The following is a 20,099-nucleotide window of genomic DNA, read 5'->3' on the forward strand; positions in this document are numbered from 1 at the left end:
GGATATACTTTCTAAAACAGCAACTTTACAGCAACTGAGTTCTTGTCCCTATTATATAATGATTTTATAATGTTAATTTATGAACGACTATGAAAAAGCCAGTGAGTTTTTGTCATTCCTAGCATATCCACAGTCTTAATATTCCACCCTTTTATACGGGCATTGCCGTAGGGGACATTTTCTTACCCAATTTATAGCAAAAAGATACCCCTCTCTCGGTGCCTTTCTGCTTGCAACGTGTATGCATTCAGTTCAGATTATCAAGTGAGGCGATGTTCACCGACCCGGGCAGAAAATCGGCATTAAATCAAGTTCGTACAATGTCACAACGTCACCAGTCTAAGGATGTTAAACGCAGCCTAGACGCACGAGCATCAGTGTGAACGGATGAAAAAAAGGACTTACAAGGATGACCCGCAAAGATTCCTAGTTTCAAGACCCAACAAAAAGCCTCCAGGAAGTGAAGTCGGCAGGTTCTAATTTCACTTATTTTCGTGGCTATTTTTTTTTAAATTGTTAATTGTAGTTTTCCACTATAAAAGCAAAGCGCATCAGAGGAGTCTGGTGGATTTCTGAGCAGAAAAGCCTCCCCTCTCCCGGAAGTGTGACGGAGCCGAGTTCCCGGAGCCGCGCGGCCGCGGGCCACAGGGAAGCGCCCCCGCCCGCCCCGCGCCTGCCGTCACCGCCCCGGCCGCGGCCGCGGCCGCTACCGCCGGGGCTGCACCGGGCTGGGCGGGGCCGGCGGGCTGCTGCGGGCGGAGGCTTTTTCTGCTGTTGCACCGGAGCCCCGCGGTACTCCCCATCCCGGCGGCCGGCTGCGGGGCTTCAGAAAAACTAGAGAACTTGCTGGGCACGCCCAGATTTTCCAGCAGCGGTGCTCGCAGTCGGCTCCCGGTCCTCCAGCCACCGAGCTGGCTCTGCGCCCTCGCCCTGGTCCAGTTCCCCCCCCCACACCTCCATCTCCGCCCCGCCCCCTCTTCTTACCCCTTCTTCCGACAGCCCTGGCCCTTCTCCCCCCACCCCCACCGCGCGTCCTTCCTCCACTTCTGCCCCTCCCTTCCCCTAGCTCCCCTCCCCGTCTCCCCCCTCTTCCTTGCTGTCGACTCCTCCTACCTCCCCGTCCTCCACCTCCGCCCCTCCCCCACTTCTGACCCCCTTCCTCCTTCCCTTCTTTCCAGTCCCATTTCCTCCCCCACCCCTTTACTTCCCATGCCCTTCTCCTCCCACTTCCTCCTCCCCCTCCGCCCCTCACCCTTTTCTTACCCCTTCTTCCTGTCCCCCCTCTTCACCCCATACCTCCTTCCCCTCACTTCTCTCCGCTACCTCCGCCCTCCTTCTCCCCACCTTTTCTCTCACTTCCACCTCCTCCCCCCACTTTCCCCGCTTCCCACCTCCTCCTTCCTCCGTGTTTGCCACTCCCCCACCTCCTCCGACCTCTCACCCTCCCACTTCTTTATTCCACTTCTCCCACCAGTGCCTCCCAACTTCTTCCCTCTCCCACCTCCTCCAACCCCTCCTTCCTCCACTTGTCTCTACCCCTCTTCTTACTCATCCCCTCTTCCTACTTCCCTGACGTTTTCTTCCAAACCCCCAGGTCTCCCACCTCCTTCCTCACTTCCCCCCCCCCCATCTTCTCCTACCCCGACTTCCTCCATCCTCTCTTCCGCCCCTCCCCCACCTTTCACCACATTTCCCACCTCTGGCCACGGAGGCCTCCTCCCCTCTTCCCCTGCCCCCAGGCGAGCAGCCCCTCCCTCATTTAGGCGCTAACTCAGATTTGTGCTGACCGTGGTCTCGAGGCCGGCCGGCAGTCAAGAATTCAGCTGACAGGGCGCCTGGGTGGCTCAGTGGGTTAAGCCGCTGCCTTCGGCTCAGGTCATGATCTCCGGGTGCTGGGATCGAGTCCCGCATCGGGCTCTCTGCTCAGCAGGGAGCCTGCTTCCCTCTCTCTCTCCGCCTGCCTCTCTGTCTACTTGTGATTTCTCTCTGTCAAATAAATAAATAAAATCTTTAAAAAAAAAAAAAAAAAAGAATTCAGCTGACAAAACTTGACTGGCACGTCCATGGCAGGGGTGCCCCTGGAGATGGCGTTTCGGCTCCCCTTAGTGTCTGCGCCTCGAGGTCGCCTTGCTTGTATCCCAGCGGATTGTCCCAGCCTGAAAGGACAATTGCTCTTGACTCTGCTCTTGAAGTTTAGCACAGATAAAAGCGCACGGGTACTTTTTGTGTTAGGGAAATGAGGGCCCAAGAGGAGGCTGAGAGGGAGGGAGGCAAGAAAACTGGGGAGTAAGTGGGTTCTGGTGTGCTGCTGGACGGGATCCTTTAGAGCGGAGCCTCCTATCTGTACTCCAGCATGGGGGGCGGGAGGAGGGGGTAGGTAGATGTAAAGGTAAGGTGGCGGGGACAGCAGAATCCCATGGAAGGACAGTGTGGTGTTTCCACTGACAGCAGTGATGGCCACACAGTCTTGTTTTGCTCCACCGCCCATCCTCAAGTTCAGTAGATGAGGTGGGCCTCTTTTATTTCCATTTTGCACACTAGGCCACTGAGGCCCCAGATAAGCTAAGTTATTTGGCCATGACCACACAGCTCTTAGTGGCAGAGCCAAGATTCAAACCTACAGCTGTCTGACTCCAAAACCAAAGCCTGGCCTAGTATTTGCTGGTCTAAGACAGCTTCAGGTTCAGCTTGAACAGAGTGGTCTGGAGGATAATTACAGAGCTTATAGTCACTAGAGCTTACAGTTCTTCCAGACTTGTGTTTCACAAGGGTCATAATCAGGGCATTTTTACCCCCCAGGATATTCCTGAGGCCTTTCATTAGGGGGAATCTCTGAATTCCTGGACCCTCTTCAGAGTGGGTACTTACGGAACGGTTGTCTCTAGTTAACCCAAATCTTTTGGCTCGTCAGGGAAATTTCTTGGGCCCTAGGCTGGTATCCCAATGCAAAATTATTGGACTCCCCAATAGGATTTTTAACTATCCTCTAAATTCCCGATCTCCTACAAAGGAAATAAAAAGCAGGAGGGGGAGACCACAAGTCAAGTTAAACTCGAGGGTTTAATGGGGCCTTTGCCACACGTCAGAAATCTCTGCTGGACTATGAAAAACACCTTGGGAAAAACTGGGATTCTCTGTTCCTGTGGTAACTGTGGCAATGGGGTGACATACTCTGGAGACTGAGGAGAGGCTTGCTTGGTGGTGAGGGTGATGGGATCTTTGTGGTTCAGCATGTATGTGTGTTCCTTTCCTGTTTATCCCTAGCAAATATGAAACACACCTGTTTTTGTTAGGCTCCTCTGATGTTTTTTTTTCTTTTTTCTTTTTTCTTTTTTTTTAGGTTTCAAGATGCCACGAAGGATTTTTTTTTGCTTCAGTTGTATTTTCATTACTAGTTGATACCTATACGGCCATACGTCATTGGAACACACCCTAATCCTCACCCAAAAATGAGATAAAGTTTTGACAAGCCCAGCCTTCCAAGAAAGTCAGTGGGACGACTGGTTCTTCAATATAATGTTCTACACATGTTCCAATGGAGTGTGGAGGGAATTGGTGTTTAAAAGGCTGTGTCGAGGAATAATACCTCAGGGTGCCATCTGACGGTTCATTTATTTCTAAACCTCGTACAGCAACCATATTGATAAATAGATCCTCCACAGGAGCGCTGGGAACTTATCCTCCTGCTTATCCTTCCTCCATTTTTAGAGATTAACAACCGAAGCCACCAAAAGGAGGCCTACTGCATACAACCCGACTCCCAAGCCTTGTTTCTGGTGGTGTGCGCCTGAGGCGGGAGGCCTGTGGCTCCTTAGACTGACAACGGACTGAAGAGGGAAACCGGTGCCATGGGCCAGCTCTGTGCGGAGGAGTCACGAAGCCTGATCTGGAAGGCGCCTCTGGTCCTATCAGGCAGCTGCTCTGCCACGGAACCGGGCCCTTTTCTCGGGGTGGCCATCTAGCCCTAATCTTTTTATCACCACAGGCTATGTGGTAGAAGATGAAGTGGAGGTTACGTCTAAGGGCCTCCTCCTTCTACAAGGGCCTAATGTCCTGCTTTCCTACTACCGAAGACGGAACCCTGGAACATGGTCAAAGAACCTTTGCCTTCCCGCAGGGCACCCTGAGGAGCAGGGGACACTTGGGCAAGTTGAAATGAAGCAAAGCCTAGGGCAGTGACCGAAGCTGACAGGCCTCCTCCCTCCGCATATGCAGTTGATTTGACTCTGGCAGCTCAGCTGGCCCTCTGAGCCCTCTGCTCCTGTGACCCTCCCCTTAGACTCTACTGGCCTGGCCAGTCAGCCACCAGGACGCCCTGCGCCCCAGACCCCTCCCAGCACTCGTACCTCAGCTGGATGCCATTCCAGGTATCATTCCTAGGGAATCCGGAGGCAAGTCTAGGCGAAATGTGCTCCATGAGAAACCATGGGCATGTATTTGCCATTTGACTGCGACCATCTACAAACAATGCTTGGATGCCAGGTCTGGCTCTGGGGCCAGGGAGCTTCAGGCCTTCGCAGTGGCAGAACAGGGAGGGAGGTACTCTGGGCTTTCAGCGCCTCTTAAATCATCCCAGAGAGAGAGCCACTTACTTCCACACACACGGGCTGCTGCTGGCTCTGTCACAAGAAGATGAACTACAAGTAATAAAATCAAGATGAAATTCTGTGTAAATCTTTCCAGCTCACAAAGATTGTAGAAAGTTGAAGCTGAAAGGCATATTAAAGACCGTCTAGCTCTATCGCCTCAGCCCGCAGCTGCGAAACCTGAAGCCCAAGCAAGTGTGTGGACCAACCCACCATCCCAGGGCTGCTGGCGCACTGCACCCTTGCCGTCCTGCTAGTCGCTGGTAGCGCGGTAGCTTTTGACTTTTGAAAACGGTTAAGGAGAAGCTTTGCGCAGTGGCAGTATCGTAGCCAATGAGGTTTATCCGAGGCGCGATTATTGCTAATTGAAAACGATTAAGGAGAAATCAGGCCTCCAGGATCTTCACCTCCTTCTCCGTTGATTGTTTCCAGCTGCTAAAAATTGGCATGGTGAAAAGTGGGTCGCCCTGCCAGTCACTGAGGGTCAGCGCTCTGGGGAGTGCTGATTTGGAGGCGCGGAGAACAGGCAGGTGATTGGAAGTGTAATTGCCAGTCTTCTCCCTGGCACCTGGGGATTTCTGTCATTCAAGTCCCTGGGCGTGTGCCCTCAGCAAATACTAACCCACAGAGTCAATTGCCAACTCCAGTCATCTGTACATTTACCCTCTGGGGATGGAAAGCTAAAGGAAATGCGATTTCCTAATCTACTTGGCCTCGCATGGAAAGATGTTTTTGCCTGATGAAAGCCCTCAGAGAGTAAATGCGTATTTAGGACCTAGCTCTCCAAGATCTTTTATGGGACCGGCTTGTAGAGAAAAAATACCTCACAGACAGTTCTGGCTCTCTCTTTGCCTCGGTTGAGACCTTGGTTGCGACAAGGTTCAGACCTTGGTTGAGACAAGGTTCAGACCTTGGTTGCAAGTTATCAGCTCGAGCTGGGTTAGGCGGTAAGGGAAATGTGTGGATACAGCAGTATCTCCTGAAGTCCAAGGACAGATGGCTACTAGAAGGCAAGATGGCTACTAGAAGGCAGGACTCCTTCTCCAGCCTCTGTCTCTGCTTTAGGCCTCTCTCTGCAATTGGCTTTCCTTTCTTCTCCTCTGTGGGCTAATAGCCGGGCTAAAGCTGATCGCTCCATGGAGGAGATCAGACACAGGCTGGCCCAGGAGAGAATGTGTGAGTGGCCCAGCCTGGATGAGGTGCACAATCAAGGTGGCCACAGGTAGGGTGCCCTATCTCCTGGATGGCTGACGGGCAGGGCAGCCCTTCCAGACACAAGAATGAAGTGCGGTGGGCAGACATTTATAAAGTGTGACTATCTGAGGCGTCAATCAAATTAGTTATAGATATAGGAAAAGTGGTATGTACGGTGCAGGTGGCTGTTTCGAGGGATAATTCAGATGCTGGAGCCTAATTTCTTGAGTGATAAATTGTCTGGCATAGAGCTCTGTCTTTTTAAATCACAGTTTCCTGGCGACTCAACTCCTATCCTCTGGGCTCTATTAAGAAAGCCCATCAAACAAACATCTTAATCTTTTATGTGACTGTCATATATATTTTCATTCTGTTGACGTGTGCCAGCTAGCTAGATAAGAACATGAGATAAAAGTGCAGTTTTAAACGTGTGTGTGTTGAGATACATATATGTACACATACATATATGTTTAGAAACCCGGCCTAGTTCCAAAAAGGATTGGAAGCAACTTCTAATAAAAACACAGAAGAGGGGTGCTTGGGTGGCTCAGTGGGTTAAACCTCTGCCTTGGACTCAGGTCATGATCCCAGAGTCCTGGGATCCAGCCCCACATCAGGCTCTCTGCTCAGTGGGGAGCCTGCCTGCCCCCACCCCGCCCCGCCTGCCTCTCTGCCTGCTTGTGATTTCTGTCAAATAAATAAATAAAATATTTTAAAATTTAAAAAATTAAAAATTAAAAAAAAATAAACAACACAGAAGAAATATGACCAAAAGCCATTAACACTAAAAAAAAAAAAAAAAAAAATGGAACGCCATCTAGCAAACAGCTTGCAGCTGAACAGAGTGACAAAAGTTGGACAGGCTATAATTTTTGGCTTCAACTGATTACTAAACCTACTTCTGAACTTTCTAATATTCAAGAGAATGTTATTAATTAAATTGCTCTTATTTAAACAGTGTAAACCTCTCAGATAATTCTCAAGATACAGTCCAGAGACCATTGTGGTCCTCAAAACCCTTTCTGGGGGCCACATATCAAGACTAACTTCCTAACACTGAGACATTGTTCTGTCATGAGTACCCTGTGGAGTTTTCTAGAGGCTACATGTCATGTAATACTACCACAAAAAGCATGCAGAAGTAGATAAACAAATCCGATTCTCTTCTACTAAGCCAGACATGCAAGAGATTAGCAAAAATTTAAAACAATGTCACGCTTGTCACTAATTTATTTTTGTTTTGGAAATCTACTTTCACAAAACATTAATTATGTTGGTATATTATGGATTTATTGCTATTATTTTAAATGAATTAGAAAATATTTAATTTTTGTTTTAATTTCTAATATGTTACACATTGTGGATATATTCCAGATAAGTAAAAAACTCAGATTCTCAACAATTTTTTAAGAATGTACAGGGAGGGACGCCTGGGTGGCTCAGTTGGTTAAGCGGCTGCCTTCGGCTCAGGTCATGATCCCAGCATCCTGGGATCGAGTCCCACATCGGGCTCCTTGCTTGGCAGGGAGCCTGCTTCTCCCTCTGCCTCTGCCTGCCACTCTGTCTGCCTGTGCTTCCTCTCGCTTCTCTCTCTATGACAAAAAAAAAAAAAAAAAAAAAAAAGAATGTAAAGGGATTCTGAGACCAAATGTTCAAGAACTGCTGATCAAGAGTTATAATTATTTATGCATCTGAGATGGTGAGTTTTTTTGCCCCCACAGTTTCTTTCTAGAAGGCATTGGTCATGGCTACATTTGATCCCATGCAAAACTAAAATCACCTTATGAACAGAAGAGGAAGTATCATTTTTTACACATACATTTTTTTATTCCTCATTTTATCTGCTCAAGAAATATTTATTGAGCTCCTTATTCTGGGAAGATACGGAAAAGTAAGAAAAACACGGATCCCTGTCCTCATGGAGATCTGCAGTCTAGTTTGCCAAGAAAAAACGATGCCTTGCAAATTCAGGATCAATGTCAAACCAGATGGAATCTGCTTTTGTTTATATTCACATAAACTACCAATTAAAAAAAATACTATTTATTTTACTGAGTCTGAAGACTTGAGGTTGAAGAGTTTCCTGGTAGGAGGACGTCATTTGACAGGTATTTGATTTACTGGTGATTCACGTTACAACGGCCCTAGTCTGTTATTATGGTGTTTAAAAGTATGATATGTTTTGAGAAAATTCAGTGTGGGTAAACAGAAATCTACATTAGAAAGCATTATACTTACAGTACATAAAGGTTTTTCATTTTGGAAATACTATATTGGACTTATAGAGGGAGTGATCAATAACCTTATCGATGAAATGAACAGTTCATTGTATACTTAAAATTTGATTCACATCAGCACAATTGATTCACAACTTGTCAGTTACATGTATAATACATTTAGGAAGATGAAATTGTATTGTACAGTTACAGTAAGTAAGGAGAAAGCAAGCTTCTAGTTATCGCCAGCAACTGATGTTAGTTGAGGCTTAGGGTAGGAAGAAAAGTCCAGAACTGGCAAAAGAGAGGTGCCAAAGAAAATATGAACTGTGAGGTGTAAGTAGAGCTTCACTTTTTTGACAGCATGGTTGGGCTGGAGGGTCAAGGCAATGCATGTAAATTTTAGTATGGCATTAGACAAAAATTTTTTATAGTGTCCTTGTCAATTCATGGAGAGATGTAGGGCAAATTAGATTGATTTGTAGTTGGTTGAACAATCACTTCCCAAAAGTCTTGAAATGGATCCATTTCAATTTTGATGGAGGTCCCTAGTGACTTGCCCCACGAAACTACCTTCAGTCTCACTCAGTACAATATTATTACAAGTGATATCCTGAAGAAATCTGATGGTGACAAATATGGGAGAATAGCTTATACTTTAAGATGCTAGAGCCAGGGTCCAAAAATATTTTCAAAGATTGGAACAATGTGTCAAGTCTAATAAGATAGAATTTAATAGGGAAGTATCCCACAGTTATGCACCTAAAAATCATCCAAACAAGTTCAGGATGTTTGGAACCTGGCATGTTTAAATGAAACCAGCATCAGGCAAATACAAAAATGTACCTGTAAAGATTTTGTTATGAGTAAGCCACCACTTGGCATCTAGGATATTTCCCGAAGCTCCATGATAACAGTAGATTTTAGTCCAGGGAACAGGAAGGTCAGGGTGGAGAAGAAACTCAGTGGGCAGTGTGGTTCAAGAGTGCAATATACAAAAGAAAAAAAAAATAAATGACTTCTTAAAATGCTACATGAGAGGCCTTGGGTTGTATTAATAGAGATATTATGTCCAGAATAGAGGAGGGGATGGTCTGGCTCTACTCTGTCAATTTGACCTTTCTTGGAATATTGGAGGCAATTCTGGATGACTATATTTTATGGAGACTTTGACCAGCTAGAATATGTAGAGAAGACAGCAATTCATATGGAAGGGTCTTGAAATGATGTTATGTCCCTGCTCTCAACACTGCAAAGTGTGGCCCTAGACCTTTGAGGCCAGATGACTCCTGGCTACCTCTTAACACTCCCTTCTGACTTCTCTCCACTTCTTCATTTCAGTGTGGCTGGCCTCCTTGATATTTCTCAAACATCAAACATTTATCCCTGCAGGATCTTTGCTCTTCCCCCCACATATTCCCATTGCTCACCCTCTCAGTGCAGTCAGATCTCTGCTCAAATGTCACGTCCTCATTTGGACCTCCCTTACCCCCCAATCTAAAGAAACAATCCTCTTTCCCAGTCTTTTTTTTTTTTTTTTTTAAGATTTTATTTATTTATTTGTCAGACAGAGATCACAAGTAGGCAGAGAGACAGGCAGAGAGGGAGGAGGAAGCAAGCTCCCTGCTGAGCAGGGAGCCCTATGCGATGCGGGGCTTGATCCCAGGACCCTGGGATCATGACCTGAGCTGAAGGCAGAGGCTTTAACCCACTGAGCCACCCAGGCACCCCTTTTCCCAGTCTTTTACCTTGCTTTTCCTTCAATGTATTTATCATTACCTAACATTATGTTACAAATTTACTTAACTGTTTCTTTTCTGTCTTCATCAATAGAATGTAGGCCCCAGTGGGCTGCCAGGTGGGCTGAGGCTCTTTGCATCCCTAATCCATCCTTTGGTCCTTGTTACACTTTAGGTTCCCAGTGAGCCCATTTTGATGAACTCAGAGACCAACTGCAAACCCACAGTAGCCTCTGAGAGCTCCACCAAACACTAGAGGAGCTATTTCGTAGAAGAGGCCTCTTGCACCCACATGACCAGGCTAGAATGATGAGTGGGCGCTCAAGGCAAGGCACTTGGGGACTCTCAGGCTCAATATAAAGAAATATTTCTAAGAGCTGGAAAGAGTGGGCCACTTGGAACCTCCCCGCCACAGGGCGAGTATGTGCGAGTGTGAGAAAATCACTTGTCAGAGGCATTGTGTGGGACATGAATTCAATGATACCTTAGATTTTTTTTCTGTTACAAATTTCATGAGATCGTCACAGGTTAGGCCACCTCTTCCTGTTGGAACATTTCTGAATTTGGTCTACTGAAATAGTTTTCCTATGTGAACACATTTTCAATGTTTTGAATGTGATAATGGGATTCGATTTGTAGAAACGATGCCCATTTTCTGAAATACGGTTTGGAATATGTGAGATTTAGAGGAGAAAGATGGATCTCCTGCAAATTGTGCGTCATTCTGTATTCTCTGACAACATCCCCCAAATGATCAAAATGTACCTAATTTTTCTTATTCACATGCCCAGTGTGCTCACCAGCCTTATAAATAATCACAAATGTTGCTTTCTCAGTATCTTTCTAGATAAGACATGGCATCTGTCCCAAGGAGAATGATTTTAGCACTCAATAGCTAAGAAAGGAAATGAATTATCCCATTGTGACTACTGGGGCAATTTAGGTAGTCAGGAATTATCCTGGTATGGACAGGCAGACGAAGAGTAAACAAGACCTTGGTATGCTTTTTCAATGAGGCGAAAGTTTTCTTTTGGAAAATAGCACTAAATGTCTAACACAGAGCTCAGAGAACGCTGAGCACAGAGATCTGTGTATTTCATAAATTAAAACGAATAGAAAAATCAGAACAGGGCTTGCAGAGGACTCTGTGTTTCTCACTTGGGGGAAAAGGGACAAATTATCAGTGTGGAGGGACTCCAGGCGTCTTCCAGCTAATATCTCTAGCACTGACTTACTCCCACAGTCCCGAAGCAGGACAAAACAGAGATAGAGCTTGAAAGTGTGTCATGGGAATTTGTGACTGTTTCTCTGGCTGCGTGATGGGAGTTTTTGCTGTCTGTAAATGTCTGAGGTTGGAACCCCACGGCTAGTGTTCTGTTAACCTAAAAAGAAAAAAGTCTTTCCTGAAATTCTAAATGTGCAAACTTATTTCAAAAAGCAAACCAAAAAAGCCCAAACATAATTTCAGCACCTTAAAACAACAACTACTGAGCTATATAAAGGCGGACACAGGGATCAAAATTCTTTTTCTGCCAATGTCGGTCAGATTCTAGAACACAGTTTTGTGAGAAGGGAAGGGAAGCATACGGATGTGTGACACCGGCTCTTAGCAACTTCCCAGGAAATGAATTTGTCCAGAAATGGGGTTAGTGAAGCCAGAGTAGACTCAAGATGAGAAATGGGGATGTTTCCATTTCTTTGTCCTGGGGAGGGGAATACTGGATGTTTTCCCCTGGGCATCAGCACTTGGTAGTGGTTTTCTTATGGGACTCTAGGTTGTCTGGGCTGGCTTTTGGTTCCTACCTAGTGCTGCTAGCTGCGCCTCTCCTAGAGCCTCTGGTGCCTGACAGAGTAAAGCAGTGGAATCAAGACAGCTAGCAAGGGTCAGAAATTCACTGCAATTTTTCTTTATCCTTTACTGGCCTAATGCATGCAGGCATTAGCCCAGCCCCAGCACCAAACCCAGCCCTCAGGGGTTTTTTTGCTACAATTAAATGAAGTGGAAAGGTCCAAAGGAATGCATGCCCACATTAACCTCCTTCTAACCAGTGGCACAGATGGCGTATTTTGGTATGTCAGCACGGTTTTCTTCCTCCACATTGTTTTGGAATCTCCAGTAAGAGACACCTCCTCATACCTCTTGTCCCCTGAAGGCTTATTTCTTTGATGCACTGGGTAGTGAGGGCAGGGTCTGTGTCCTTGCTCACCACGGAATCTCCCATACGGTGCCCAGCACCTGATCAATGATCAGTAAACATTTGTTAAATAAGTAAAAATACAAAAATAGAAAGAAAGAAAGAAAGAAAGAAAAGAAAAGAAAAGAAAAAGAAGGAAGGAAGGAAAGAAAGAAAGAAAAAGAAATCGTTTATGCCCCCACTTGCACCTACTGGCTACCAGCGGCTGACATTACCCAATAAATAGGCCTCTTTCAAAACACGACATATTAGGAAACTGAATTTCCCTAAAGGGAAAAGATGTCAGGACAGCAGGCCCTTTTTCCTACTGCTTTCTGGGAAGGTGAGCACAAACATGGGACAAAACTTCCAGGGTCCTAGTCCCGCACTGACCGACGGCCTTTCAGAGGTGGTCGGTTTCACACCCCACCTCCCCACCCCGGCCTTGCTCATCAGGCCATAAAAGTCCCAGAAGGGAGAGCGGGCAGGTTCGGAGGCCGGGAAGGCTCGTCGCGTCTGGCCCCCGCCCCCGCCCGCGGCTAGGTAACTGCTCTGGCTCCCGCCGGCTCCCGCCCGCTCCTACGCGGCCACCTGGTGTCTCAAAGGTGAGGCTCGGGAGAAATGCGGCGGGGGCAGAGGGCGGGGCGGCGGTACACTGGCCCCGCGCAGCCTCCGCCTCCCGGGGCCTCCATTTGGCGAGTTCACCGTGGGCTGCAGAGCCAGGAGAGAGACACCTGCCGGCGGCACGCGGCAGTACGGGTCCCCGAGAGCCCCCTCGGAAGGCCACGCCGAAGGCCCGGCCCTGGGAGGCCCGCGGGGAGGGAGCCGTGTCTGAAGAACCCAGAACGCGACTCCTTGGCAATCCATTTCCTGATTCCGTTTCCAAGGACGCAACACGATCTCTTCTGCGGACCTTCTTCGAAAAGACTTGGAAAAGCAGACATATGTTCAGCGATAGGGGAGCCCAAATGTCTCCCTGCCTTGGTCCTTCTGGACATTGTCAGCCCGCCAGCCTCCCCACACCTGTTCGGGGCTTCTGGGCCAAGTCAGTACAAGAACGGGCCTCTGCAATCAGCGGGTCCTTGAAAGAGAGGGCAAAGTCTCACTAAGCTTTTTTTTTTTTTTTTTAAAGTATTGTTTATTTATTTATTTTAATGGTAATCTCTGTACCCAACTTGGGGCTTGAACCCACAACCCGGAGATCAAGAGTCACATGCTTTTCCAACGGAGCCGATCAGATGCTCCTCATGAGGCTTCTTTTAACTTCACTTGCATAGGTTAGCCAGGTTGCTCTCTGGAAAATATTTGCCTGGGCTCTGTGAGCTTCAGGCTGAGCCCCAACCCAGAACTTGCTTGTGTGTATGTGTGTTGCACTCCTGCGTGTGTATGGAAGGGGATGCAAGGTAAAAACTGGATATGCTAGAAGTCACAACGAAAGAAGGGAGCAAAGTGCAGTAAGAACAAATAACTCACTTTGCACAGGCTAGTGGTAAAGAAAGGACTACCTGGTAAATTCTAATCATCAACTTTCATTGCTCACCAAGTACCACAAGAAAGAACTCCATGAAGGCTGTAGAAGAGAAAAGTCTTCTGGGGGCTGCTGGTCTGGAGTGAATTCCTATAGAATGAGGGAGATTTGAGTCCTTGGAAGACAAGGAGATGAACAGGGCTTTCCATTTTGGGGTCACAAACAGTGACTTAAGGTGAGATGCTAGTGGCTGAGTAGGGTATGTGGATAGTCCCACTGCTGGTTCTCGACAGTTCAGGAAATGCATGGAACCTCTGGAATTCGTCTGTGGAAGCAGTCTGTCTCCCAGAAGTTCAGCCTCACCAGGGAACCTGTCAGCAATGCAAATTTGAGGGCCCATCCATAGACCTACTGAATCAAGTCTCTGGGGGTGGGCCCTCATGATCAGTCTTTAACAAGCCCTGTGGGTGATTCTGATGTTTTCTAGAGTTCGGGAACCCCTGGATTGGGAAATAGAGAAGAAAGGAGCCAACTGGATGGCATCCCAGACACAAGGCTGTGAGCTCCCCATGTATAACTAAGGGGGGATAAAGGCATACCATTGACAGATACAGGATATGGGACAAGGTATTCAGTTTGGAAGGGGAGAACACTAAGCAAAGGTCATCTGGGGCCTGTTGAGATTAGTGTGAAAGCAGGGTAGCCACATCCAAATTCCTCACAGCAGCTGGAAGTCAGGGTCTGCCATGGCGGGGAGAGCGGGGATGGGGTCCCCTGTATACAGTGGAAATGAAAGAGGGGCTCAGATCACTGTGATCAGATAGACGGTGGAGGACAGAGAGTCCCAAAGCCTATAGGGAAGGGGTGGTCAGAGAGGAAGGGGAAAAAAAATCAGTGTGGTGCCACTGAGGCAGAGAAAGGAAAGAGATTCAAGAAGGAATAGGCCGGAGGGAGAAGACATTCAATGTCAGCTGGCCTCAGGCAGTGTTTTCTCACTCATTAGAGGGCTGTGAAGCAATATGGCTATAAAGCCAGCATTTAATATAATAACAGAAAATGTCAGATTGTATCTCACATAGCAAGGATACGGTTTCATGAAACTTCTGTGTAAAATGTATTTTGGTGTCAACTATCCTTCAATTTAAAAAAAGATATATTTGGCAGGGGGGTTTACATCATTTCTGTGGCATTCTTGCTATAAATGCCTAACTTCAGTGCAATCTTGAAAAAATATCAGACAAACTGCGATGGAGCGACATTCGACAAAATAACTGATCGATACTCTTCAAAAGTGTCAAGGTCATTAAAGTCAAAAAAAGACTGATGAACTTTCATTGATTCGGAGAATAAGGAGAAATAATGAAATACCATGTGAGACACTGAATGGGGTCCTGGGACAGAAAGGGGACATTAGTGGAAAGCGGGAGTCTTTAGTTCGGTTTTTAGTACAGCACCAATGTTCGTTTCCCGGTTTGGACCATTGTACTAGGGGAAGCAGGATGAAGATAGCTTCGTCTATTCCAGTGGCTATAACAAAATGCCACAGACTGGGTGGACTATAAACAGAATTTATGTCTCATAGTTTTGTTGGATGGAAGTCCAAGATCACGGTGCTGGCAGATTCCGTGCCTGGTGAGGCCCCACTTCCTTTGTCACAGCTGGTATGGTGCCTTCTTGCTGGGTCCTCATGGGGTGGAAGGGTCAAGGGAACACCTCTGGAGCCTCCTTTGTAAGGGCACGAATCCCTTTCATGAGAGCTCCCCCCTCATGATCTAGTCACCTCCCAAGGCCCCGCCCCCAATACCATCACTTTGCCCATGAGGAGTCCAGCCTAGGAATTCTGGGGGGACCCAAGCCTCTGGACCACAGCAAAGGATATATGGAAATCCTCTGCAGGATTTCTGTAACATTTTTGAAAGTCCAGAATTAGTTCAGAACACAGCTTAAAAATACAGTGTATTTGCGTATTTGTGAACTGGGCGGGGGAGGGGATATGACATAAAATTTCAGGGACTCTTGGTGAAAAAAGTTTGAGAGCCACAATGTCTGGGGTGTGGAGGGAAGCTGCACCAGGCAGTGAGGGGAAGCTCCTGTAGCTGAGGTCCTGGAAGATTCCCCTGGCATCCGGAGAAAGTTGATGAAAGTTCATCAGTGAGAAGCTGCAGGTCATGGTCAGAAAGGGGACTAGGCTTATCACAGTGAGCACAAGCGGGTAGATGCAGGCCTCAGTTCTGCTGGACGGATCCTGTGGCTTCCAGAAGGAGAGGAGTTCTGACCCCAGGAAGCCTAAGAGGTGGGTAGGCAGTGTGGACGATAAAGCTCTCATAGCAGTATCCTGTCACCACCCATCACAGCCACGTAGCGGGGGCGTTACATGCCAGAGACAAGATCCCCTGCTACCCAGGGGAGGGTGGCATTCGATCATCTAAGGTTGTGGTATTTCTTGGATTTTTGTTGTTCAGTTTGGTGGGGAGGACCTAATTTCATAGTCTAAGTTCCATAATCAAAGTTATGATCGAAGACCTATTTTATAATTAAAGCGTCTCTGAAATCCTGAAAGCCCTAGGCAGCTCACTGTCCCTCCTTCACCGGGGACATTCAAGCAACCTGGAGGAACGGAATATTCTGGTAATTCAGTAGCTTCTAACTTGCTTCTCAAATGTTTTGGGTTAGAGCTACGGTTGTCAGCTGAGAGCGATTTTGCCTTCGGGCATCCCCCGCATTTGGCATTGTCTGCAGCTGGTTTTAGTGGTCACAGTCGTGTGTGCACGCGCGTGCGCACACTAATGGCATTAGTGGAGAGGCTCAGGATGCTGTTCACTGGGGCATCTGGGGGGCTCAGTTACTAAGTGTCTGCCTTTGGCTTAGGTCATGGCCCCAAGGTTCTGGGATCGAGCCCGGCATCTGGCTCCCTTGTTCAGTGGGGAGCCTGCTTCTCCCTCTGCTTGTGCTCTCTCCCTCTCTCTGTCAAATAAATTTAAAAAAATTAAAAAGAGAGAGAGAGAATATCTATTAAAAAAAAAAAAAAGGATAGTGCTAACTATCCTATGGTGCGCAAAACAGCCCTTCTACCCCACAACACAGAATTATCCAGAATGTCAATAGTGCCAAAGTTGAGAAACCCTGAATTAGAGGAGATGAAGATCTGAGGTCTGTTTATGGTTAGGAACGTTGCCTGGCTGCTTCTCACAAAGGAAGGGTATTAAACTTCATTTCTTGGCTTCATTTCAAGTGGGTAATTATAACCTGCCTACCTAAAATTTACACTTTAATTTTCAATGGGTATCTTTCTTCAGTTCGTGCTTAAACAGGCTTGGGGTGGCTGTATTCTCAACAACAGGGCAGTATTCTGTGCCTGAGTTGGTTTACAGGTCCGTAGTGGGCGAAACAATTGGTCTTGAAGTGATTTGAAATCTTTGGGCGATAAGCACTAAAACGAGAAACCTAGGACGTTATCGTCATCATTAATTATTAGGACTATTACAGCCACTCTCGGGATTCCCACGGGATTGCCATTAGTACTAGGGTCAAGAGCAGATTCGTGATCCCGCGGTCTCATCAGACACCACCCAGACTTATTATATTAGCCGTTAGAAGCCCGGAGCTCTCCCTCTGCAGGGCCTTGCCGCCTGCTCCCGGCGTTTGGGAGAGGCTCGGCACTGGCAACACTGAGCTTCAAAGCAAGTCTTCAATCTTGTATTTGTACTCGCTGTTCCCATATTTAGAACAGAGCAGCACAGAACTTGTCTGTTGCTTCAAGGCAAGAGCGAATTCTGAAGGCATTAAGTAGAGACTCGCTTCAAGCAAACAAAAGAGCCCAAGACAAGTTAAGGGCAAGACTTTCCCTCTGTATTTCCTTACATTTTAAAGCTTTATAGTAATAATTCAGGGCAGCAAAACTTAAAATCACAAGTCAGGCTGACACACCAAACGATTGCCTTTTTATGAAATGCACGGATCAGTTTGTGTAACCTGACTTGGCCTTTTTTTTTTTTTTTTAAATAGTATTTTAATGTTAAACAAGCCTGGGCAGCTACAGACAGGTAGACGGTAGATGAAGAGCAGGTTGGGTGTTCTTTCTTCCATTTGTAAAGTTTTTATTATTTTTTTTAAGGTTTGTTTATTTTCCCTAGGATTTCTGTCTTTAAAAGATTGTATCAAGCTCATCCTTAGTTTCCTGGAGCTTTATTTGGCAAAGTTTGACTTTGGGGATGATTAATAATGATATAGGGTGCTTCTCTGTTTGATATTTTTAGTAGGTTTGGAATGGAGACTCTCCTGGCACGATTCTTCCTTAAAAATCCATATTATTTCATAATACAAATACTGCCTTTCTTAAATGGCTAAGATGCCACTGACTTTAATTTTTTTATGAGCTGCTTGTTCTATATACTCTGGTCTAGGTCCTCCAAAACAGGCATTTTGAAGGTGTTGGCTGAGGGGAGAAGCAGAGTTTTTATTCAGGGGGGCAGAGTCTGTCTTTGCAAAGCAACTAACTGGTGTGTTGTGGACAGAGCCTGAGATGCGACCTCCTGGTGGGAGTAATCAAAACCACATTAAGAGTTCACAGTCCCTGGTTATTTAGTATGTGCCAACCTGAGTCCCAGGTTTTTCTGTTGAGTGACTCATTTCAGCCTTGTTGCAACGCCTTGACCAAGGTGTTACTTAGAGTTTCTATATCCCGGTTGAGGATCCTGAGGCTCGGAGAGGTCAGGGACTTTCCCCAAGGTCACGGAACAGAAAGACTCCCTAGAATTTGCAAAAAGCCATCGAAGGGCCTTGCTCTTGACTTTTCCCAACAAACATGATCTTAAAAACCTGAGTAAAATTAGCATGTGATAATTATATGGTTTGTTTCTGAAATGTTCCAGGCTATCTTCGCATTCATTCCCTCATTTGCTCAGGAGGCATGATGGTAACTAGAATCCTGGCAGGTGTCTTCTCACGAAGACTAGATTTGAAAACGGGTAGACGAGAGAGAGCACACACACTCCCTTTTTAAACACACAACTTCAACGTGTGGCCTACTTGAGCAAACTGGGTGCCCCAAGAGATCACTTCGTTCTATTTTCCTTCTCCCAAAGATGAATTTAGGAGGTGGGGTGTTTGAGGTTGCCTTTCAGTAATGCCTTCCTTTTTCTACACTTTTCTTCAACATGATGCAATTGATACCCCTTTGAAGTTTAATTATACCTCTGGCATTGCCCTGCACGAAGCATCATGGCCGTGTTTTTGGAAGCCAAGCGTATAGCAGGAACGACATATTTATCTTGGAATTGAGACTTGGGAAGCAAGTTCCTCCCTTGAATGTGGCTCAAGATAGATCACCTCCCATCTGGGATTCTAGCCTCAGGTACCGAAGGGAGCCAGCAGTCAAGTTGAAGAGTAAAGAGTAAGAAGACATTTTGCATTAATGTAGCTGAAAACTGATGAGGGTAAGTCCAGCCATCTATCGTTTTTGCAGGGTTTCGGTCCTAGTATGGCCACCCCACCTCACCACCTCCCCATTCACTAACCCACACTAATCCTAAAGATAAGAATGCTTGGCATATCGCCGCTCTCAACAGCGTCCATTCTGGCTTAAATATGGCCCTTATGGCTCAAGCTGAATATGGAACAAGTTGATAGCACACATATGATTCTATGCTTATGAGACATGTGGCAGCCTGTTGGCATAACCGAGGAGGACCTTCAGAATTAGTCCCTAACCTGCCTGGCTGGCTGAGTTGGTAGCGCATTTGAAGCTCACTTAAAAATAAATAAAAAAGAAAGAATGGAATTAGTCTCCAAACTTCCTCTCTAGATCTAGCACCTGCCATTCCCTACCCCTGCAGCTGTACAAGATGGCCTGTACCTTTTTTACTCCAGGTGGGTAAAAGGCCAGTTGAGGCCACATTTCAGAATTCCAAGGTTTGGTTTTCTACTTCCTCTAGGCTGTACCTTTGAGAATTAGAAACAAGACTAGGTTGGGGGATGTGGTCCTAAGATGACCATCTTGGGCAGCCCAAACCCACAGAGACAGGAGGAATGCAGTATCTTAATTTTATGCCTCCACGTGTTAATTTAATTCATGTGGATTCCCTCATCCTGGGATGCCTTCCTTCACTTTGACTCTAGAATTATACTTTTCCTTCAGTATCCAAATCATTTTTCGGTGACCCAACCGTCTGATTGAGATGTCCCCTCCATGAGACCATAATACCCCAGGCTTCCCTGCGTCACCATACACACTAATGGAGGCCTCTTGCTATTGCTTGGTCTACCTTTCCCACTAAACTATTAATTCATTCTACTGATAGTACAGGATCAATACAGTTGTTGAATAAATGAATGACTCTTTCTTTCTGACAGAACCTATTTGGGAAACAATTCAAGTCAGAAGATTAATTAGTGAATATAGAAGGCCTGGGATGAGCAGAGCCAGAAATGCTGCAAATCCATGTCTGCAGCCCAGCCAGCTACCCTGTCCCATAGCATCCCCACTCTGCCAGGTTGTTCCAGATTCTTCAAACTCTCCTTTTTTTTGATGCTGTGAGCCCCTCTGTCAGCACTGGTCCTGTCAGAAGGACCCCTAGGTAGGTACTAAGGTCTTTGGTTTTAAACTTGGCCAGGACTGCAGCAAAGAAAAAACCTCAGAAGGTTCTACTTTCCCATATTGAAGAAGTGATGTTGCTTCTCCCCTTGGGATCAGGAATTGAGCTGGATCAGCTTTGTGGAATGTT

General features: G+C 46.5%; 1 pseudogene; it reads left to right on the top strand.

Moving 5' to 3' along the window:
- The first annotated feature begins 4,890 nt into the window (after positions 1–4,890).
- On the top strand, positions 4,891–4,972 carry LOC131814257 (U4 spliceosomal RNA; annotated as a pseudogene).
- Positions 4,973–20,099: the final 15,127 nt, after the last annotated feature.

This window comes from Mustela lutreola, chromosome 13 (assembly GCF_030435805.1).
Source record: "Mustela lutreola isolate mMusLut2 chromosome 13, mMusLut2.pri, whole genome shotgun sequence".
NCBI classification, from domain to species: domain Eukaryota; kingdom Metazoa; phylum Chordata; class Mammalia; order Carnivora; family Mustelidae; genus Mustela; species Mustela lutreola.